General features: G+C 36.5%; 1 protein-coding gene across 2 annotated transcripts in view; it reads right to left on the bottom strand.

The window, feature by feature from the left end:
• Positions 1 to 25,608, bottom strand: part of LOC129770042 (uncharacterized) — a 419,235-nt gene that overhangs the window by 295,723 nt on the left and 97,904 nt on the right. For both annotated transcript variants that reach the window (XM_055772630.1, XM_055772632.1), the window contains exon 3: positions 2,828 to 2,865. The gene's annotated coding sequence lies outside the window, so the exon portion shown is untranslated. The remainder of the gene's footprint in view (positions 1 to 2,827; positions 2,866 to 25,608) is intronic.

Genomic DNA, 25,608 nt, shown 5'->3' with positions numbered 1-25,608 from the left:
GATAAAGTAAAGGCCTTTTTGAAGGTTACAGACGAATGAACTGAATAAGTTTAATGTATCAAGCAAGGAAGGAAGGCAAACTTTCAATATCGTTCTGTATTCAAAGCAATGAATATCGCTTGTTCTTCCTTGTTTTGCGTCATCACATGTCTTCGTTTCGGATTGAGCTTTGGACGCGACCCAATTACTCACTCGCTGATGTCTCTGACATTGCAACCATTGCATCAAACTGACGCACTTGCATTAAGGTTCTGAGCTACACAACTGTGTGGGTAATCATCAAGCTAGGCTATCGTCAGCTCATCAAGAAAATAAATGTTCTGGAACTCTCTCCACAAAGGATGACAGCTAAGCTACTGGCAATATTAACGGAAAGGGCTCTTGTTGAGAAGAGCGCAAAACAGAGATAAGTGTGTGTATATTTAGTTGCTTCAAGCCATCGTATATGGATAGTTGTATGCGTACGTGCGTGCAAAACTGCTTTCAACTAGGATTGCATTTGGGCTAATCTTGATCATAATGAAGCAGTGCTACTCTTTTCGAGGTTGTTGAGATTAAAAGATAGAGTTTATTTCGTTTATTTAGTCACCATGAAAGTAAATGTCATTCTGAAATGTTGTATGTGCTTCGGTTTCGCTTGCCAGTAGCAAAACTTTTTCCACTGAGGATGAAAGCTGCGCTTATCTCGAGCATGTATTGTTCTGCGAGGACAAGAATGGATCATCAAACAATTATCGTCAAATGATTCTACAATAAAAAAAAACATTCCAGGGTGAACAAACTGGTAGAATGGTTATTTCAAAATTTTCATAGCATCATAAAATAATATCCGCAGTTATAAACAAGCGTTAAAACTTCAGCGTAGTTCTACAGGGTTTTCCAACTTTAAATTCCGAAAGTAAATTGAAATAAAACACACATAGAATTCGAATTTCGATGAAACTTTCATTTCAAACTAAAGTTTGGTTTATGCCATCATGTGTGAAATACTACATCATTCAAATGTCCACCTAGGGCTTCCTCGCACACCTTGATCCGGAACAGGTAATTTTCGATGACTTTTCGGCACATATGGGGCGGTATCTCGGTCATAACTTCACGAATGTTGTCTTTCAAATGTTCAAGAGTTTGCAGAGAGTTGGCATAGACACGGTCTTTCGCATAACCCCACAGAAAAAAGTCTAGCGGGTTCAAATCGCATGATCTGGACGGCCAATTGGCATCACCAAAACGCGAAATTATGCGTCCCTCAAATTTCGTTCGCAATATGGCCATGTTCGGTCGTGTTGTGTGGCACGTGGCGCCGTCCTGCTAAAACCACTTGTCATCCGTATCCATATCTTCAATTTGTGCCAAAAAAAAATCGGTTAACATGCGGCTATAGCGCTCACCATTCACAGTTACCGTCTCGCCGTCCTCATTTTCAAAGAAATACGGCCCGATGACTCCACCAGACCATAATGCGTACCAAACAGTGACTTTTGGGGGATGCAATGGCCTCTCAACAACCACGTGTGGATTTTCTGAGCCTCATATACGGAAATTTTGGGTGTTCACATAGCCACCGAGCTCGGAATGTGCCTCATCGCTGAAGAAAATTTGATGCGAAAATTCAGCATTTTGCTGCTGTTGTTCGTTCACCCAATCTACGTATGCCCGACGCATTCCATGGTCACCACGCTCTAATTTTTGTACCAGTTGTACTTTATATGGATGTAGGTGCAAGTCCAAATGCAAAATTCGTCACAATGATGTGTTTGACAAGCCCAATTGCTGAGCACGCCGTGGAATCGAAACATTCGGGTCATCCTCCACACTGGCAGCAACAGCAGCAATATTTTCAGCCGAACGCACATTACGATGATGCACAGGTTTCACAATATCCGCTACGGATCCAGTTTGTTCGAATTTACGCACTACATTAGCGATGGTGTGCTCTGTAGGCCGTCCATGGCGACCAAAATCCGTCCGTAATGCTCGAAAAACATTTGCCGGTTTTTCATCATTTTTATAGTATAATTTAACAAAATTAACACGTAGTGCGATGCTAAAACGATCTATATTGTAAAATGGCAGACAATCAACTAACGATATGACGCTTTGGTTGACAGCTATGTCAAACGGTTGTCAGCGCAGGGCTGTATACTTTCGGAAGCCCGAAATGGAAAACCCTGTACGTCAACAATGCGGTCGTGTCCTGAACACAACCCCTATAACTTTTTTTTCTGAAAAGCCTAAAAATACCTTTCATTTGTACTTAAATTCAAATCTAAAAAAATATATCAAAAATTGGGGTATTTACAAAATAGCCGATTTTTCAGACTTTCCTAATTTGAATTACGCACTCTAAGGAAAAATTTGAAACATAAATATCTGAAATTTTTCGACAAATAAGAGGTTCAAGCAAAAACAGAGCTAAATCTGTTCTCCGGTAGTTTTATTCATGGAATATATGTTACAGAATGAGCCCAGCTTAGGGAAAAAAATCTCCAACATGAAACTTCGAAAAACTTTTTCAAGATTTTGTGATTTCCATGTAGCATGAAGTCACGCACTAACGATGCTAGAGGAACTAGGAGATTTCAATGCCGAATAATACACCTCGTTTTCATTTCTGGAAGACAAGTTCTAGTAAATGTGCGTACCAGTGCTGGTCGGAAGAGCCTTTCATCGATGAAAATTCTTTTCTTTTTGGGAGAGGGATCGAGCCCAAAAAATAGATTGATATCCACGACATTTTTATTCAAAATCGTTCTGCTCACAGAATTTATTTGAATGAGTGTTGTTATGAATTATTCATTAAATCTAATAGCAAATTTGAACTTACACAACATCCACTGAACTGTTGAATAACAAGGATATATCCTGAAATAGAGAGAGAGAAAAAAATGTCAAGTAAAATTTGAGAAAAAAAAACAAAATGCAGATTAAAAATTCTGTCAAATATATACCGGAAATTTGTGTGTTTATAGAAAATGCTTTATTTACTAACATTATCGCCTTAAAAATATTCCCCTTTTGAAACAATATACTTCTTCCAAAAAACAATGTAGTCATCGGTACACTTTTTATAGCTGTATTCAGAAATTGCCTTCAGTTCACGCAGTGAATTCGTTTTTGTGTCTTCAATGCTGTCCAAAACGTGTCCCACGAAGCGATAATTTGAGTTTCGAAAATAGAAAAAAGTCATATGGGGCCAAATTTGGAGAGTACGGCGCTTGTTCAGTCACATTCGTGACATTTTGGTCAAAAATACGTTCACAATGATCGATGAGCTGTTGCATTGGTGCAAAATTCAAACGTTATCCTTCCACAGAATCTGGCCGTTTGCGACTAAATTTCTCTCTCAAACGCCTCCTCACGCCAAAGTGATGCTCTTTATTGATCGAATATAAGTAATCCGTGGGTTTACAAAAATCGTGATACTTTTAGAACAGCTCTTTGTAGACCGACTGGTCCACTATATCCCATTCCATTAAGCATTTTCATAGCCATAAACGATTTTGCTTCAACACTTCGAAGGGATTTCTCCAGAGATAGGCAATAGGCAAAAATCGAAGATGAACCAAAACACGTGTAAGAAAAGCAGTTGTCAAAAATTAACTGAACATTCAAAATAGCCGTACTTGTCAGCATAAGTGAGAGACATGAGTTCCAACATAATGCCACAAAATAAATTGAATCATATATACGTCACTCGCGTAAATTCGAAAGTCGCGATACTTTTTTAACAGAACTCCTACGTATTAACGTATTAACACTAATTTCCTTTATATTTTTAAGTCGCAAACTATAGCTGCTATTCTGCGCATAGTTGTCCCATGTTACTTTTTGAAAATTTTCACTTTTCTTCATAAAACAATTTTTTTTGCCTAATCTCCCAGCCTCTCAGTCCACATACGATTTGCTGCATCGGTAATTTGTGCTATTTATAACACAACATTGGAAGCCTCATATCACAGACCCGCTGTGTATACAGTCCAACTGTGATCATTTGATCAATAGGAATATTCTTACGCCGAAAAAGGCGACATGTGTTGTGTGTCGATAGAATAGGAACACTCAGAGAAATTTCTTCCAACTTGCACTGTGGTCACGCGTATTCTAGAGCTTGCATTTAAGGCGTGTTATTTAGCATAGAAATTTCAACTAAGTGCTAATAAAAATGACGCAAGTAAATACTACGTTGAGACGGCGAAGTTCCTCTAGGAACGTTAGTGCCATTTAAGAAGTAGAAGAATTCGAATTTTGGATGATCTGCAACCTTCCATGTACACACAAATGTCTTAAAAATTGTTTACAACCATTGATGGCTTGTAAACTTGTAATAGAACTTTTATAATTTTTTTTTTGTTTTTAATTAACTTTAAATAATTTTCAACGACCTCTTTTGTGATAATTGTAACCCTTTATTTCTTCCTCTATTTTCCCCCAAAATGCCTGTCATTTATTGATGTCCCTTCATGTTGTAGCTTCATGGTTTAAAATACCGTAAGTGTTATATTGCTCAGATAAAAATTATATATTTTATTTCAAGTAATTTGTTGTTCAAAGTAATAAAATAATTAAAGGTTATCTACAGATCTTGAAGCTTGATTCTTAATTGATGTTACATAGTTTCATCTATTTTATCATTATCTTTTTGTACCAGTTTCGCTTTCGAATTTGCAACTTTTTTGCCTTTTTCAATTCATCAAGTTTTTCTTCCTGCTATATCTGTTCTTCTTGTTTCTTCAGCTAAGCTAATGTTTGAATTTCTTTTTCTGTCCGTTTCTACTCAGTTTTCCTTTCTCTATCTTTCCCTTTTTGGGGCTTCATCATTTCAATCAACTTCTTCGCGGGTTCTACGTCTTTATTCAATATATCCCAGAACTCGCATGGGGCAACTGCAGGAGTAACGTGAAAGTTACTTTTACCGTGAGTTGATGAGTTGCCAGAATACACGGCAGCATAGGGAGGAATCAAAGTTTCTTCTGTTAGAAGTTCATCTAGTTGCACATTGTCCACTAATTATCCAGAGTCCCTCATATCTATCTGCCGGTTTGTATTCGAAAAAAACATATGTATTATTTATACAAGATTTCAGAATAATTTGGGGCGTTATATGAATCTACGCTTTGTATCCATAATAAGTCTGAAAACACACATTGTAGTATCACTAATTTCATGTGACCGAAATATGAATCGTAGGGAAACAGTTCGATTCAAATTTCGGACATTTTATTTTGTAATTTTATGAGGAAAAAATTCATTATGCTTCATTATTTTCAATAGTCAACTGCGAAACACTTACCAACCAATAACAGTAAACTGATAACGATGATGAGAACTGATGAAACACGAGAGAAATTTAAATACGGTTAAATTCTACATGCTCATGCTAAGCGAACGTCAAACACAAACGATAATCCGTAGTACTGTTAGATTTTTACCTACTATGTTATAATTCAAACGTAATTCTCATATAAAATGACAGTGAAACCAAGGGGTTACTCTAAAAAATGTAGATTCTATTTTTCATATAACTTTTCTTAAATTGTTACGATTTCTCAAAATATTGAAATCTCCTAATTAAAACAAAAATCATATCTTCATTATAAAAAGTTCGACACCGCACCACTATATGTCAAAATTTGTTGAATGGAAAAAGTTTTCTAATAAAAATATATTAAAAAATATTTGGGAAATTTTTTTTCGATGCCAAATGACTTCAAAATCAAATGAATGTTTGTACGGGTCAAACGACCCGTTGCGGTAGTTAGGGTAGATCTTTATATATATATATATATATATATATATATATATATATATATATATATATATATATATATATATATATATATATATATATATATATATATATATATATATATATATGAATGGATTTCTGTCTGTCTGTCTGATTCGTATGGACTCGGAAACTACTGAACCGATCAACATGAAAATTGGTATTTAGGGGTTTTTGGGCCCGGAGAAGGTTTTCGTGATAGTTTGAGACCCCTCCTCCTCTTTAAGGGGCTGCCATACAAATTAAACACAAATTTCTACATTACTCGGGAATTAATCAAGCAAATAAACCAAATTTGGCATATTGAGGTTTTAGGGTGCAATAAATGTTTCTAAGGTGGTTAGACTCTCCAGTCCCCTCTCCAAGGGGGGGGGCTGCCATACAAATGAAACACAAAATTCTGCATTACTCGAGACTATTCAGGAAAATGAAACCAAATCAGGCATATCGAGGTTTTAGAGGCTGGGGGGGGGGGGTGAGTGGGAATTTCTGCATAACTCGAGAACTAATCAAGCAAATGGAGCCATTTTTGGCATGTGGAGGTTTCAGGGGGCACGAAACGTTTCTTTCTGCATTGCATTGACATGTGGAGGTTTTAGGATGCAAGAAATGCTTCTATAGTGGTTCGACACTCCTCCCTCCTCTCTCAGGGTGGGCTGTCATACAAACGAAACACAAATTTCTGCATAACTCGAAAACTTATCAAGAAAATGGAGCCAAATTTGGCATTTGAGGATTTTAGGCGGCACGAAACGTTTTTATGGCGAATTGACACTGCTCCCCCCCTCTCTATGGGGAGAAGAGGGTAGGGTCTGTCTTTATTCTTTCATATTTTTTGTATTAAACATTTATTCCATGTAATGGAGAAACATGTTATTTGCAAGTGGTTGAAGAATCTTGAACGAGAATTGTGTTTGAAAATAATCTGATATTATAATGATGAGTTTTGGTAGAAGTACTAGCAATTTTATAGTGAAAAGGTAAATTCAACGGGGTCGTTTAGAAGATAAATCTATGAACAGTTCTGCGATTGGACTCATGAACTTGCGCTTAGTAAGAAAACGTGAATGTTTCAAGGTATTGATAACAAAAAACAAATTTTGGGCGGGACGAAGTTTGCCGGGTCAGCTAGTTACATTTATTTCTCAGTAAAGAAATAATAAGAGAGTAGTAAACACTGAAAAATACATTCGATGTATGTTTTAAGAAAAGTAGTTTAGGCAAGTTATGTTGTGACGGTGTAATTTGCAAGAAAATTTTGACTAAAAGCCTCAAATGGGTCATTTGACCTCTCGTGGTAGGTTTAGTGTTAAAAAAAAATCGAAGTGAGTCACGTCCAAATTTGCCGTTTTTTTTTTGGTTGATTTGGCATGAAATTGCTCTGTTTTGTTAAACCCTTTATAAGGCCGTCGCGACTATATTACCACCCGAAACAGTATTTTTTTTTCGCTACACTTGGAATATTTAGCTCAACCAAAAAATTCCAGAGGTACCTGGCAATATCCAATTTCCTAGGGCCCAAATTAACCGGTAGAAAATTCTGTTTGAATTGGCTGAAATGCAACAAGTTGTTATTGTACAAGTTATTCACTAGAAATGTTTTATTTGGGATCTACTGTATAAGCGCATGCAGTTTTTTTTAAATAAAATAAATGGTGTATTAGATGAAAAATTCAAATTTTATTTTTTTCTTTGTTTTCTTTGGAATATATAAAAAAAAATTCTCGCTACACTAGAAACATTGTTTTGATTTTTGCATTTTTTTCATTAAATCACTACCAAATCACTACCTGTATGTCAAATCTTGTAGAGGATATTAAAAAAGAAATTTTGGCGGTTTTTTGAACCACTATGTGGTTTGACATAGGATCTATAGTAAAAACGTACTTTTGCGTTTATTTCACGCCATCCTGAAAAACTTCGAGATGAAAATTTGAAAAAAAAAACTGAATGTGCATCTCACTACGGTGTATCAAGAAAAATTGTCGAAAAAAAATTCATCAGAACTTTAAGTACTAAAAAAATATTGAAATTTTGAAAAAAAAAATTGGGATTTAGAGATTCAGTACTGCTCTAATTCATATTTGAATATGTTCCTACGGCTTTTCAAGATATGTGTGATTTTTTTTCAGTGCTACGCTTTACAAAAAATATTTTTTTCATATTTCCAAAAGGTCTGGCAGGGTAAGGGAGTAAAAAGTGCCTTAAACCAAATCACCAGCTGTATGGAAAATATTGTATAGGGTACCAAATAAAACATTTTGGCAGTAGTACCATTTATTTGAGTCCTTATATGGTACACCATAGGATCTATGGTGAAAAATGCACCTTTTTGTTTTTTTTTTCACGCCATTCTCAATAGCTTTGAGATGAAAATTACAAAAAATACTGAAAGTACATGTTACTAAGGTGTATCGATAAATATTTTCAAACATTTTTTTCATCAAAAAATCTAATGATAAAAAAATCAGAATTCGCGCTACAAAAAAATATTATATGTTTTCTGGCATTTCGAAATTTTGAAAAAAATATCACCTCTGCTCTAGTTTTTATTTGAAAGCGTTCGTATGTGCCTTTTTTTCTGCATGTGACGTTATTTTTTCCTGAATTTTTAGGAGCATTGCGAGACACAAAAATAATTTCATTCATCGTATGCATTATTATTTTTATTTTCTTGAAATCGATTATTATATTGTATTCGTGGTTTTCAATTGTAAGATTAAAGTTAAAAAAAAATAATAATAATGGATTTTTTTTAAGTGTTCTTCTCATTAATCCGAATGATCTTTCCTCAAGGACTTTATTTTTTTCTCACAGAGCTCTATCGTACTGCTGACTTCTATGAATTTGGTAAACCATCTAAATCCAATGTAAAGATAATCTCATATATTTCAAGATATGAGAAAAAAATCTTTGTTCTGCGCTTTGTTCCTAATATACCGACATAATTTAGACATATAAGATACAATTTAAACAAATATAAATGGGATTCAAAATTGTAAGTAAATTGAAAGTGTCCAAAGGGCAAAAAAAATTTTTTTTCGCGCAATCCTCTTAAAAATTCAAGAAAAAAATACTCCTCAGGTGGGAAAAACAACACCTACGAACGCATTGAAATAAAACAAAAAATCGAGTAAAAGTAGGTCTCATAGTAATTTTTTTTTCAAAATTACGAAATGCCTGCAAATATAAATATTTTGTTTAAAACAGCGAAAGAACCTCTAAAAATTCTTAAAAAGATCACATATACTTAAAATAGACGTAGGAAAAAATTTGAATACAAACTAGAGTAGTACTGAATCTCAAAATAAAAACAAATTAAATTGAATTTAAATTTAAAATAAAAAATAATTTCAAATTTGATTTTTTGATGAAAAAGTTGTTTAAAAATAATTATGGATACACCTTAGCAAGATGTACTTTCAGTGTTTTTTTTTCATATTTTTATCTCAAGGCTACTGAGAATGGCGTGAAAAAAACGAGAAGGTGCATTTTTCACCATAGATCCTATGATCCTATAGATATATGTACCATATAAGGACTCAAATAAAGGGTGTGTCACATCAAATTGCATCACGGAAAAAACGCTGTAGAAATTTAATTTTTAGGAATTATATCTTCAGCTTTCGCTCATAATCAGATAAGAGTGTATAGATCCCGTTGGCCATGCTTCACTGTCAATTTTTCGTAAATTTGGAAAAATGTCATCGAACGAAAAAGAGCGTCGTGAATTAATCCTGCGCACTCATTTCGAGAATCCGGAGTTGTCACATCGGGACATCGGTAAGATGGTGGGAATCGTCCAATCCACGGTCAGCAGAGTACTAAAACGATACTTCGAGAACCTAACCATCGACCGGAAGGTGAAGAACGGCAAAAATGGATGCTCCGTCAGTGAAAAAGATCACAAGCGCGTAGTTAAGCAGTTTAGACGTGATCCGAGAAGTTCGGACCGGGATGTCGCCAATAAGCTGAATTTTTCAAGTTCATTCGTCCAGCGGATCAAGCAGCGGGAGGGCTTGCGTACATACAAGGTTCAGAAGGCTCCTAACCGCGACGAAAGGCAAAACATGGTGGGGAAGACGCGAGCCCGGAAGCTGTACACCGAAATGCTGACTAAGCCGCATTGCCTGGTAATGGACGACGAAACCTACGTCAAAGCGGACTTTCGTCAGCTGCCGGGCCTGTTGTTCTTCTCCGCAGAGGACAAATTCAGCGTTCCGGAGGAGATTCGCAAGCAGAAACTATCCAAGTTTGCCAAAAAGTACATGGTGTGGCAAGCGATCTGCTCTTGCGGAAAGCCCCCTTCGTCATGACCGGAACGGTAAACGGGCAGGTTTACCTTAATGAGTTCCTACAGAAGCGCTTACTATCACTATTGAAGCAGCACGAGGGCCCGACCATCTTCTGGCCGGATCTCGCTTCGTGCCACTATTCAAAGGACGTGTTGGAGTGGTACGAAGCCAACGGGGTCACCTTCGTGCCAAAGGAAATGAACCCGCCCAACGCGCCGGAGCTTCGCCCAATAGAGAAATATTGGGCGATTATGAAGCAGGCCCTCCGGAAGAACCCAAAAGTTGTCAAATCGGAGGCGGACTTCAAGAGAAAATGGATTTCTGTTAAAAAAAAACCACAACCTGACGTTGTACAGAACCTTATGGAAGGGGTAAAGAGGAAGGTGCGAGCATACGGGCTTGGGCTCGAAGTATGAATTAAAAGAAAATGTCAAAAGTTGTTTAATAGTTTTTATTTTACTGTCTAAAATTTTCAAAAGGATCGGTCTACTGGGTGAATTTCTACAGCGTTTTTTCCGTGATGCAATTTGATGTGACACACCCTTTAGAAAAGCCGTAGGAACATATTTAAATATGAATAAGAATAGTACTGAATCTCTAAATCCCAAAACAAAAATTTTTAAATTTCAATATTTTTTTTAGTATTAAAATTTTTGATGAAATTTTTTTTCGATGATTTTTCTTGATACACCGTAGTGAGATGCACATTCAGTATTTTTTTCAAATTTTTATCTCGAAGCTTTTGAGGATGGCGTGAAATAAACGCAAAAGTACGTTTTCACTATAGATCCTATGTCAAACCACATAGGGTTTCAAAAACACCGCCAAAATTTCTTATTTGATATCCTCTGCAATATTTGCCATACAGCTGGTGATTTGGTTTGGGGGCACGTTTTACTCCCTTACCCGACCAGGCCCTTTATTTTTTCATGTGAGAAAGGTGTTTTCTGACTTCAACGGGATGAATCAAAAATCAAATTCCTCTTTTATTAAAAAAAAACGAAAAATACGTGCAAAAAAACGAATAAAAAATATTTTCTTGACTCGATTATATGGTCGGTTTAAGTCAGACCGGACCATGTGACATTTTAATGATTTCGAGAAAAACGAACTTGAAGTTCAGTGCTCTGCATTTTATTTTTTCGTTCAATATTGTTCTCGAAATGTTAGCTACCCTCTGGCTATACTATGATGTATGATAATTGTGAAAAACATCAAGTATCATGCCAAAAAAGGCAGTTATTTGGCTCCCTATATGTACATAGTCCACTCTGTCTGAACCAAATCAAGCATTTTTTAAGAATTGGTTCACTATGATTGAACAATTTCGAAATATTTCTCAATCAAATAACAGTTGTGAGTCAAAGTGTGCCATTCTGTTATGAACAACAGAGCGAGAAGGGGTATGAGGTTGGAGCCGCATAAACATTTGGTTGAGTTCAGCATAACAGTCTTTGTCATCTATTACATACATGAATATGATTGCACGACAAACATTTTAAAGCATAAACTTCCCACTTTCAATTATCTTAGACAGTATTCGACAATAGAATTGGCAAATTCGAATTCATTGTCATCGCTACAGTCTAAATCACATACTGAAATAGTACATTTTGCGATCAGTCACCCTGAAGAACAGCATTTTTCACTGATCCATTCAGTCAAAGTGGACCAAGTTGGTTTTTTTAATATACTCAGAATGTGCACATTCTACACTAACGGGTTCAAGCACATTTTAACAAGGTACCTACTAGCTTCAAGAAAATGTTTTGTTGGTTTGAATTCGGCGCTTGAAAATTGTTAAAATTCAATATTCAAATGATTGATACATGGTCCACTCTGCATGATATAGGGCCATTTCGCCATGGCCTCGCTCTGACTTCATACTATGAGAGGTTTTCGTTGATCAATCATAACAATTTCGATCTGTTATTCCTGCTGTATGCGTGATTTTCCAAATCTGATAAATGTAGTATGTCGCTTACATAATGCTTAACCAAATGTATTCAATAAGACTTGATCCCCTCTGACTTAACACCGACCATAAACAGGATTCGATTATATACAGTGAAAAGATATCAAAATCCGTATGTAATCGAGTTCGCCCTGCACAAGAAAATCACAAAAATTTCGCGGAAAATTTTCATTTTTTCGCTTTTTTCCATTTTTCTAGGATTGTTAGTTTCTTATATTGAAAATGTCAATAAAAACAAACGACACGGTTCAAAGGTTTGTAAACATTTTTAATCGATTTTCAAGTCATAGGTTCGAGGTTTTCGTATTACCACCCAACATTCCATGGATTACGAATCAGAGGCTTACAAATTGGACTCATTAATGGAATTCACATATCAAGACAGAATTACTGAAACAATCACAGATTTTACTCAATACACAATTTAATTTATTTTTTAGAATTTTAACAAATCCATGCTCAAGCGTCGCGCCAATAATAGCATCACCGAGTCTGCTTTCTGAGAACCGTTACAAATTCCAGCCATAACTCAATTGCGACTGTGGCTATCGGGATCGTTGAAATGACCCTAGGTTGCACTGCAAGGCATGCACATGACCCGGTGTGTTCGACCGACAAGGATAAAAACGCAACCGACGCGACACGCCGAACACACTTCTTCTTCTTCTTCAATGGCACTAACGTTCCTAGAGGAACTTCGCCGTCTCAACGTAGTATTACTTGCGTCATTTTTATTAGTACTTAGTTGAGATTTCTATGCCAAATAACACGCCTTGAATGCATTCTGAGTGACAAGCTCTAGAATACGCGTGATCACAGTGCAAGTCGGAGGAAATTTCTTTGACGAAAAATTCCACCGACCAGAACGGGAATCGAACCCGAACACCCGGCATGTTAGTTATGACGTTAACCACTCGGCCACGGGAGCACGCCGAACACACACGTAAGTGAAATAACGAAATAGATTTGCTTCATTAACCGAGCTGAAAAGTTCGCCAGAGAGCCAGAGGAACGAATTTTCCGACGCTTGGCTTGACTCTCGTCCCGATAAATCATTCGTTTTTCATCAACTTCTGCTCTGTTTGCTGATAAATACGGTACACGCGGATAGATGTTGTGTTGTGGCGGTCCGATGACCTCTCGGAAAATTGGAATTCGGAGCAGCGCGCATAACAACCCTCCGACGGATTGAGTTTAAATTTGACAACAAATTGAAAACCTGAAAAGCGAATGAAAATGTGCCCCTCCTTCCCTCGCGCACCTTGCGGAGTGCAGTGGAGGAAAAATCAATAGAATCAACGACGACAACGACGACGGCGATGACTATGTTCTGTCCATATCTAAGGATTAGCAGCCAAAGCCAGCGAAGCCATTGTTCGACGAACTGAACGTCGAACCCCAATCGCACCAACGCGAAAGGCTGCTGGTCCTCGTCGTCAACGTCGCCCCGTTGTCATTCGCATCAATCGTCGCTGATAAAGATGGAGTGTTATGCAAATTTTTTTCCGCTCTGTCACGCTTTCCTGGAAAAGGCGAATGGACACAAAATCAATCATTTATAATTAAATCCTTCGCACTGGCACCTCAATGGGCTTGCATCATACGATGTCGATGTCGATTCGTGTGCAGGCCCAGGCAGGCAGGATGATGGAGGAATAGGTCTACCATATCTACCGGTCGGGCAGCAGCGCAAGCAATGACTAAGGCAAAAAATAAACAAACAAAAAACCAGCAAACCGATAATACATCACAAGGTATACAACAATATTGCCCACTTATTTATCGCCCAGCCGATATCGCTCACTTTCTCGAACTTGTCATAATAATATTGCATGCAGTTGGATGATTCAAAGCCACTTCACCGCCGACCGAACCGTAGAGCATAGCCCCTTGAGCTTGAGTAATGAATTGTGTCAGCTGTCCAATCAGCTATAGGCATAGGCCTTGAAACGTAAAACCATCGATACGTCCTGAAACGTTGAGTCGGTTCGATTACACTGGATACAGCAGAGATAGAGCACTGCACAGTGGAGAGAAATTATACATATTTGTTTGAATTATTATCGATTCTTTGATTACAGACAACTGCTGCTGATCCACCGATGAGACCCTGATTGGGAAATGGGAGAACATCGGAACATCGTGTTCCGTAGATAGAGGTAGTGCACAGAGGCCTATCGAATACAGGTCACCGTAGTGGAAAGGAAGGATGGGAAACCGTTCTCGTTTTCCAATCTGCATTGCCAGCAGAAGTTGATTACGGTCGACTTTTTTTTTCACCGTTTCATCTCATATCGAAATATGGAATCTTGCACCGTATGATATATCAAAAGAAGGGAGATGGGGTGACATCCCAGCCCAACAGTGGGCTGGAGTGAAGCCGAATAATTGCCGAAGGCATACTGATGAATCGAAATTGCTGCACACAGAGATTGTTTTCGATTTCGAAAAATTGGTTCGGTTTGGAACATTCGGCAACAGGGGAGAAAACGCATCCTCCTATCACTTGTTCCAGATCGAGATTAATTGTCCCAATGACGCTGGTGAATTACCAATTATTGTTTCGAGAATCTTGATCGGAGTTTTGGGTTGCTGTGGATTTGGGTTGAAGCAGATATTTTGTATTTAAAAAGATCGAATACCAGCTTTGACGCTTAGGATTCCGAAATTTATCAGCTTTTCATCTTTTTCGTTAATTCCCGAACATACTTCTAATTGTGTCTGGATTTCTATTTCGATGGTTTTACATGTTCTTTATCATCCAAGTCAAAATCATTGCTCCATACATGTATTGTCAACCCTAAAAAAATCACCCTAGGAGTGTAGTAGGGTAACACGGGGTGATTTGGTCATATGGGGTGATTTGGACCACCCCTTTATCTCAAAAATTACGGCTCAACGGATTTTTTATAATGTCATTTCCTTCTATTGTTGAAACGGTAGCATAAACACAGCAAGCACTTTGATCGTCAAAAAATGTGAGTTTTCTGATAGTGGTTTTAAGGTTTTTCCCGCTAATTAAACAAACTTTTCGTGTATTGTGCAGTAAAATTCGGTTTGCCTACAGAAGAGGAACAATTTGATGTAGCGAAACTGTAAGTTTGATAACAATAAATGAAATTAATTGCATTTTAATTTTTGCGTGTTGTGTGGGGTGACATGGACACGTTTCTGTGGGGTGAATTGGTCCTACAGGTTTGAGACTTTTCTTTGATCTAATTGATTCCAGATGCCGCTGAATTACAAAAAGAGGATGGACAGACACCGTTGGAAGAAGGAGGAGCTTGAAAGAGCAACGCAGGCCATCGAGAACGGATTTTCTTTGACCAAGCATCAAAAGTGTTTGAAAATGCTCGACCAACAGTGAAAAGATTCATGCAGAATTCGAGATGGTGTCAATCCAACTTTTCTGGTCTGGAATATGGCCAAGACACATGGTATCGATCCCAAAACATTGTTACTGTTTGTAACATTATCCCAAAATACTTTACATAAACATAAGTATGTTTTTTTCGATGAAACACACACTGGACCAAATCACCCCACAGACGGTCCAAATCACCCCGCATCAAATTTTAATGTCCAAAAATCATCTCGTTTATTTTATGATATATTTGGTAGATTGAAGCTTTATATAATGATTAAACATTATTTATTGAGAGAAAACAAGTGTAGCTCATTATACAATGTGACATTTTTTATTTAGACTGTATTGGTTCGGAAATATTAGGCGATTTGCTTAGGTGGTCCAAATTTCCCTCTTTTCCCCTACATGAATTCAGGGTTTTCAACAATTTTTTTATGCCAGATGTCTTAAAATTGCATGAAACGTAGACACTTTTTATTATCGGGGAATTTTTTTTCTATCAAAAATTGACTTTTCGGCTTTCGGTCGTTTCTCTGTCTGAAGAGTCAATTTTTGACAACAAAAAATCTATATATATATTAAGGGATTTCTGTCTGTCTGTCTGTCTGTTTGCCTGTATTGTTCTTATAGACTCGGAAACTACTGAACAGATCGACATGAAAATTGGTATGTAGGGGTTTTTGGGGCCAGGGAAGGATTTCGTGATAATTCGAGACCCTTCCCCCCTCTCTAAGGGGGAGCTGTCATACAAATTAAGCACAAATTTCTACATTACTCGAGAATAGTGTATATATATATAAAGGGATTTCTGTCTGTCTGTCTGTCTGATTCTTATGGACTCGGAAACTACTGAACCGACCGACATGCAAATTGGTTAGTAGGGGTTTCTGGGGTCGGGGAAGGTTCTTATGATAGTTCGAGACCCCTCCTCCCTCTCTGCAATACAAATGAAACACAAATTTCTGCATTACTCGAGAATTAATCAAGCAAATGAAACCAAATTTGGCATGTGAAGGTTTTAAGGTGCAATAAATGTTTTTACGGTGGTTGGATACTCCACCCTCCTCTCTAAGGGAGAGCTGCCATCCAAACGAAAGATAAATTTCTGCATAACTCGAAAACTAATCAAACAAATGGAGCCAAATTTGACACGTGGAGGTTTTAAGTTACTATAAATGTTTCTATGGTGGTTAGACACTCCACCCCCCTCTCTAGAGGGGGACTGCCATACAAATGAAACACAAATTTCTGCTATATTTAAGAATTAATCAAGCAAACGAAACCAAATATGACATGCGCAGGTTTTAGGAGGCAATAAATGTTTCTATGGTGGTTAAAAAATCTCTCCCCCCTTTTTTTTGGGGGGGGGGGCTCCCATACAATTGAAACACAAATTTATGTATAACTCTAAAACAAATCAAGCAAATGAAGCCAAATTCGTAATATGAAGGTTTTAGGGTACAATAAATGTTTCTATGGTAGTTAGACATTCCACCCCTTTCTCTAAGGGGAGGAGGGGACTGCCATACAAATAAAACACAAATTTCTACTTTACATGAAAATTAATCAAGCAAACGAAATCAAATGTGACATGTGCAGGTTTCAGGAGGCAATGAATGTTTCTATGGTGGTTAGAAACTCCTCCCCCCTCTCTAAGGGGGGCTCCCATACTATGGTGGTTAGACATTCCACCCCCCTCTCTAGAAGGTGGCTGCCATACAAATGAAACACGAATTTTTGCTTTACTCGTGAATTAATCAAGCAAACGCAACCAAATACGGATTGTGCAGATTTTAGGGTGGAAATAAATGTTTCTATGATGGTATGACACTCCTCCCTTTTCTGGAGAGGGGGTTTCATAAAAATAAAACACATATTCCAACCAAATATGACAATTAAAAACTTTCGGAAAACTCTGAAGGAAAACGGGGAAATTTGAAAAATTCAATTCGCATGTGTTCTACAATTACATATTAACAAGCGTTGTTAGTTCATTTGATATTTGCGGTAACGAAACTGATCTTCGTTCGAAAGTGGAAATGGATTTTAATGTGATAAAACGCACTCCTATATCTTCTTCTATCTAAATAAAAATGCATCGCCGAATTTGTTGATAAGAGGAAAACTCGAGAAAGGAATTATCCGATTTAGGGATGTTGTTACGAAACCACAGGGCAGTCTCGTGCAGTAGTTGAGTGAGTTCAGCCCGTCCGTAGCTGCCAACGTGACGACGACTAATAAACGACGAGAAACGTCAGGAAGTGAAACACGATGCTAACTGTCAAAAAACATAAACAAAACGTGTACGACAAAAGAGTGGCGAGTTGTTGCGGAAACTATTACAAATTTATTATTCCAAAGTTAGAACCTAATCTCACAATATTTATCTTATTCTACGGTTGGTAAAATTTATTCCTAAAATTATACTTATGCTATATGTACAACCTATTCTTACAGTTATTTACAAGTATTATAATTACTATTATAACCTACTATTCCAACAGTTAAAAGTAAAGATAAAGGTAACGAATTATGAATTAAATTAAACTAAACTAATAGCTAATAGTACGGTTTGGTTAGCAGTTTGCTTTCATTCAGAATTAGCAGATTTCGGATAAATACGGAAGATAAAACGAAAATGTAAGTAAAGCTATGTAATTGTAAACATTGAATTAAAAGAATATATTCCAGCTTTGAAGCTGCGAGTTAGCTGCTATCTATCAGATTTTCTGTATCAAACATTTATTCTAGTAACGTAGAAACATGTTATTTGCAAGTGGATGAAAAATCTTGCACAATAATTGTGTCTCAAAATAATATGATATTATAATGTCGAGTTTAAGTAGAAGTACAGAAATAAAATTAAAAAAAGAAAATCAATCAATGAACAGTTCTGCGATTGGACACATGAATGTGATAACGAAAAATAAATTTTGGGCGGGACGAAGTTTACCGGGTCAGCTAGTAAAAAATAAAAAATAAAATCCCGATTTTATGTACTCCTCCTTTGAGTGATCTTTCGGTTTAAAAAAAAACCCAAATTTTGACGAAGATGATCGATGTTCAATTGAGCTAATATTCTGCATAGGGCATTCCGTCGTGCAAACCAGCATTTGGCCGGAAGTTCCGTTTGAAAAATCGAGATGGCCATTTTCAATGGCTTCCTAAACCATACGTTTTGCTTCGTATTCCGATAAAATGACCCAGAGTGTCGATCTTTGACAAACAAAAATTTTTCGAGATGGCACTACCAAATTTCCAATTTGAAGACATTTGGCATCAATTTTTTTTTTAAAAAACCCCAATTTCGTTTACTCCCCCTTGAGAGATTTTCGAGGGTCTAAAAATTTGAGCGCTTTGAGGCACCTCTAAATCATGTCCGATTGAGCTGAAATTAAGCCCAGATCATTTTATTCATTATACATGATCGGTTCTTCAAATTCGATGATACGATGATCATTGCCACCCTAAAGCTCGTGCTCATTAGCTTAGAAGTCTTTGTTAGAGAAACACACAGATTCCAGCGATCGTACATCAACTTCAGCGCAATCAAAACTGAGTGGATTTCCGGGCGGACGCCAGCTTATATACAAATTTGATTGATTTCCATAGCCGGTTTTCAAAACAATTCCTAAGCAATTGAAACAAGTTTTCGGTTCAATAATTAACATATAACTCTTGGACATTTTGTCTTTCGAATGACGTGATTGTCATACCACTAGGTTCAGCCGGCAGAAAGGTATTAACGTTCAAAACCTTGCACTCTATGCATCACGCTCTCGTTTTCAAAACTTTGAACTTACACCCCGGTACAGAAATGAAAGACGTCGTCCTACTTCAAAACCCTAGAAAATCTGTTGAGATAAATATTTTATTTGTATTTTATTTTATTGTAATTGTAAAAGAAAACAAGCCGTGTGCTGTTGGCTGCTCGCTGGTTAGTGCAAACAATACTGGAATAGAAAAAAACAAATGGCATCTTTTATAATTCTGCCCGTTGCAACAAGTTGCGAACAGACGAAGTTTAAGTTGCAATATTTCTTTTTCCTTTGTGTCCTTATTGCAAGCACTATAATTGCATTTCGAGCGAGTGATTTACGTGCGATTACGCGGATACACCATTTAAATTGGGCCTTGACTCCATATACCAACTGATATTGCAGCTAAGCAATTATTTTTTTTTTACTTTCTGTATTATATTGACTTTCAACACTTTTGGCTGACTCGTCACTTTTATTTCGATTTCGGAAGTATCAGAACTGAAGACAGATCTTTAAAAAAAGTGGAAGTGGTAAAGGAAATTAGACTTCATACCTAAATAAACTAAGATTTGACTATTAATTTTTCCAATTGTTCCAATATATGAAATTTTTTCTCTAAATAGATATTTCCTTAATTGGAGGCATAATAATAAATGAAATCTTTCATTAATTTTACTACTGACGAATTTCATGCCAACTCGTCTTAGGAGTTGGCAGCACCATCTCAGATAGTAGTGAAACGTTGTGGGTGTAAAGGCATGGGTCATTTAAGCAACTTTGCATACTTGAAATATTCGAAAAACAATTAGACTACTTTTTGGAAAAAGACAATTTTTTTTAATTTTTTTACAAAAAATAATTATTTAAAAAGTATGGTACCTACGAGATTTTTATGTGCACCCGTGGCCGAGTGGTTAGCGTCCCATACTATCATGCCGGGTGTTCGGGTTCGATTCCCGTTCTGGTTGGGGGATTTTTCGTCAAAGAAAATTCTTCCGGCTTGCACTGTGGTCACGCGTATTCTAGAGCTTGCCACTTTAGAGTACATTCAAGGCGTGTTATTCGGCATAGAAATCTCAACCAAGTATTAATGAACGACGCTAGTTAATGAATACGTTGAGACGGCAAAAGTTCCACAGGGAACGTTAACGCCATTCAAGAAGAAGACCTACGAGATTCTTGTCAAAGGATGAAATGTAGGAAATTTAAATTTTCACAAAAAAATACCAAACATTTTTTGGAGAAAATTTTGCTGACTTTATCAATGTAAATGTGCCCATCGTCCGATGTATGGAAAACTTATTGGAAATTTTAAGGGCTATTTATATCTATTTTTTCAGAATTTTAAAAGCATATGTTTTCGAGCAAAATGATTTTTAATTTTTTTTTTCAATGAAATTTTTTTTCCAAAAAATTCTTTGATAATTTTTAATGAAAACCAAAATAATTTCTTATATTCCATTCTTGGACTAAAATTTTGTAGGTCTGATATATTCTGTTGTAGGTTTTTTTTAAAATTTCGAGTTTTTTCCACTTTTTTTCGGAAAATCTTAACTTAAAAACTATAAGATCTACAAAAAGCTGGTCAGAGAATGAAATGTAGGAAATTACTTAGGTTTTCATTCAAAATTATCAAATAATTTTATGGAAAAAAATTGATTGACAAAAAAATTTATTTGTTCGAACAACAACGTTTTAATTTTTTTCCTTAAAAAAATAGTATAAATGTTTAATTCGTAATATTTGTATGTATAAATTATCGCAATTTACATGCTCTGCTAACTTTTCTCTGTTTAGAAACATATCAAGAACATGTCAAACGTGAGAATTTACACACAAAAATGTTACGAGCAAAACATTATTTTTCTCAGGAGTCTTCATACAAAAATGACTTATAAATATTCCAAAAACCATAAAAGATAGAAGTCTTCGACACAAGTTTATATTTTAACAAGATCTACAACTGTGTCGAGTACAGTACATCGCTATCTTGACTTTAAACAACATTAGGATGAGTTGTTTTTTTTTTCAAAGAAAACATGAAAAAGTTGTTGTTCGAAAAACTTTTTCCCTGTAAAAGTGCCCATCTTCCGTTGTATGGACGACTTGTTGGAAATTGTAAGGGCTATTCATATATATATATATATATATATATATATATATATATATATATATATATATATATATATATATATATATATATATATATATATATATATATATATATATGTATATATATATATATATATATATATATATATATATATATATATTTTTTTTTTTTTTTGGAATTTAAAAAAAAATACATTTTTCAGAAAAAATGAATTTAAATTTTTAAAATAACTTTTTTGTCAGCGAAATTTTTTCCAAAAAATGTTTGGTATTTTTTAGTGAAAATCTATATAATTTCCTACATTTCATTCTTTGACAAGAATTTTGTAGGTATCACAAATTTTAAGTTATAATTTTTTTATAAAAAATAAAGAAAAAAAAATTACTGTTTTCCAAAAAGTAGTCTAATTCTTTTTCGAATATTCAAGTATGCAAAGTTGCTCAAATGACCCATGTCTTTACACCCACAACGTTTCACTGCTATCTTAGATGGTGCTGCCAATGGCCAGTCGAGTTGGCATGAAATTCGTCAAGAGTGTCATCAAACGAATGAATAATTTGAGGCTCGAGAAATTTGTCACGCAGGACTATGTTATTTTTTCTGCATAATACAGATAATGTTTTCATGGAATAGTATTCCCATACATTTGTTCTGTTCATTTCTGTGCTTAACCTTCCGTGTTGTTCCTAAAGAGCAACAAATGTATCAGCGGAAGAGAATATTTTATACAATTGCTCATAAATCGGTCGCTCGAAATATAAGGTTAGGGAAAAAGTTATCCATTAGTTAGCTGGCTTTAATGATCAATATCTCGCGTAATAAAGGGTGTGTCACATCAAATTGCATCACGGAAAAAACGCTGTAGAAATTTAATTTTTAGGAATTATATCTTCAGCTTTCGCTTATAATCAGATAAGAGTGTATAGATCACGTTGGCCATGCTTCACTGTCAATTTTTCGTAAATTTGGAAAAATGTCATCGAACGAAAAAGAGCGTCGTGAATTAATCCTGCGCACTCATTTCGAGAATCCGGAGTTGTCACATCGGGACATCGGTAAGATGCTGGGAATCGTCCAATCCACGGTCAGCAGAGTACTAAAACGATACTTCGAGAACCTAACCATCGACCGGAAGGTGAAGAACGGCAAAAATGGATGCTCCGTCAGTGAAAAAGATCACAAGCGCGTAGTTAAGCAGTTTAGACGTGATCCGAGAAGTTCGGTCCGGGATGTCGCCAATACGCTGAATTTGTCAAGTTCATTCGTCCAGCGGAGCAAGCAGCGGGAGGGCCTGCGTACATACAAGGTTCAGAAGGCTCCTAACCGCGACGAAAGGCAAAACATGGTGGGGAAGACGCGAGCCCGGAAGCTGTACACCGAAACGAAACCTACGTCAAAGCGGACTTTCGTCAGCTGCCGGGCCTGTTGTTCTTCTCCGCAGAGGACAAATTCAGCGTTCCGGAGAAGATTCGCAAGCAGAAACTATCCAAGTTTGCCGTGCGGAAATGATCAAATAACTGCTGAGAATTAAGAGGTAAACGTTAACAAATGGTTACAAGGTTGATTTCTTAATAACAGATTCGTTTTATGCTTTGTGGAATAAAACGCCCAAAATTTGCAAAAAATGTATTATTTTTTTTTATCGATGAACTTGCTGGTTTATCCGTACAGACTATAAACTCTACTTAATCCTACATAAAAGAATCCTGAGATGTAGAATAACCCTCTCGTTCTGAACCTGTAAATTGGTCACCTAAATTTACAGTTCCAAAACGAGAAATTAATTGCCAGATCCAGATCCAGTTCCCGCATTTGGGGCAAACAAAAGTACTAAGTCATTGGCCGATGTTTGACAACAACATGGCGGCTATTTTCATATTTAAAAAAAACGGACCAATGATTTCACCGTCCCAGGAACCGCAAAAAAAAACAATGTATTTTCTAGGTGCATTGGCAGCTCTTGTATTGTCTTTTGCTGCTCTTCATACCAAATGCAACCTTTTTTGTGCATCATTGCTGAACACAATTAAATGAGCATAGTGTATGAAGCACATTTTTCTGATGATGAAATAACAACACAAAATTTTGACGCGACCCTCTCCGATTTTTTTTAGCTTTGCACATAAGTGGCACCTACCCAAAATCACATATACGTCAAACTTTGTTAAATTGAAAGGGTTTACTAATAAAAACATACACAAAAAATATCGAAGATAGAAATATTAAAGATATAAAGGTTTTATTATATTTGAGATATAAAAGTTTCTAATAATAAATCCAATTTTTGAGTAAAATTTTTGAACAGTCAATCCAAAATGTTTTTTTTTCTAAATAGTTCAATAATTATTTTCATTAAACACTATAGATTGATACGGCCTGTGGATTTTGAGTCATGATTTTTTGAAAAATAGATCAATGATTTTTAATTCCCGGTTTTAAAAAATTGGGTCGTAATTTGAATTGGTCATATGATATGACCAATGAACATTTTCCGTTAATATGTGTAACTATTAATGTGTGATTTCCGGTTTCATATGCTTACACCTAATATAACGACACAAGAACTTCTACTCAACAGTTTTAATCACAGCAAAAAACCACCCAAACAAGCAAACAATAAAACACTTTTTTGATTGATGTCGCGCTTACAACAAATTAATCAAAATGTTTCCCACCAAAACTGTAAACGCCCCCTCTCGAAAACAATCGGACAATATTAATAAAACAACGATAGGCTTATATGAAGACACGTACCACAACAATCACCGCGTAGGGCATAATCCCCAAAAACTAATGACATCCGCTATCAATACAGAGAAGAAGAAAAAAAAACCGATGCTCAATGCTCATTCAATCTTAACGGCCGAGAATTACCTTTAATGGTCACTCACGCTCAATCACATTTTATCCATGCGCACACGTCACGCGATTGGAGCGAGCGAGGAAAAAAAATAAAATCGGAAATTTCGGAAATTCATCGCATAATCTCCCACTTCAAAATGAGAGGGAGACGGGGGGTGGATGGCAGGCCGCAAGGCGGCACAAATCCCTGGATTAATCGAACGGCCGGCCTATCTCTGGACATTATTGATTCGGGACAAACATTTGATGCCAGTCCCCGTGCGTTCGTGTCTGTGTGTGTGTGTGTTTGTTTGGTCGAGTTGTGAAAACAGCTTGTGGCTTATTTTAACAATAACAGATAAATTCCATCCTTTTGTGTTTGCGTGCTAAGCCTCACCGCCATTGGCACCAGCCAGCCAGCATATTTGAAATATGAATCACAGCATCTCGCTTGGTCCTTTTTTTTTTGTTTTTGATCTCTCCGGTTGAACACCCCTTTTTCTCCGCATCCGCTTACGCTCGTCATCATGGCCATCCACCGTGCAGTTTTAGTAACTTCCCGAGATCCCGAGATGAGCGAGCTCATTCAGTCTGCCTTGCAGACACCGAGGATTTCCCGGGAATAATAACTCCAGGGCGTTGGAAATTTATGCTTAACACCCAATTTTCGACGTCATTTTGTAATGGATACTTATGCCTGCCATGAACGAGGCAGCAATACAAGACAACTATCTCCGAGCGTGCGAGATAACTCAGGAAGACGAAAAATGATGCGCTGGGGTTTGGTGCCCAGCTGCAGGTGTTCAAAATGTTGAAATATTTTAATGGATGTCTCAACTACAAACATTATTTCACATGCCAACAATGCTATTATTATTCCCTCCTTTGCGAGCAATTGGTTCCCTTCTTAATAATAGATTAAGATGAAATGTAAATACATAATAGATATAGGAAGTTAATGTCATCTTCAACATTTTTAGAATCACCTAATATCCTATCCTTTTCCTGACACATAAATATGTCACCCTTCTAAACTCGAGTAATAGAACTGCGACCGCGACCGCGAGTAATAGAGTTGAGAAAAACTGTTTACACTCAAATTTAATTTTTAGCACATTTTTTGACATCCTCATCTATAACATTAAATGAGCTTAAAAATAACAAAAAATGTGCTACCCTTCCATACAGATAGAGCATTTACACTCAAGCGCAGGGCTCTGCATAGTCATAGTCAACTGAGGATAGTCAGCTGACTAACTGACTGACTATATCCGTATTCAGTTTGCAATGACTTTTGGCTTCTTCACGCAGTTTCTCCGCCAAAACGACTAAACAGTCAGTCGGGCGTTTAGTCGCTATCTCCCTCTACCGACTCGACTATATCATTTCATTCTTCCCAGTCGAATTGACCTCATTGCATTTTGAAGTGACTTCCCCCAAAACGAATCGAATTTCAAAAACCGACCAT

Source organism: Toxorhynchites rutilus, chromosome 2 (assembly GCF_029784135.1).
Source record: "Toxorhynchites rutilus septentrionalis strain SRP chromosome 2, ASM2978413v1, whole genome shotgun sequence".
Lineage (NCBI taxonomy): Eukaryota > Metazoa > Arthropoda > Insecta > Diptera > Culicidae > Toxorhynchites > Toxorhynchites rutilus.
This window is presented reverse-complemented; position numbering and strand designations above follow the sequence as displayed.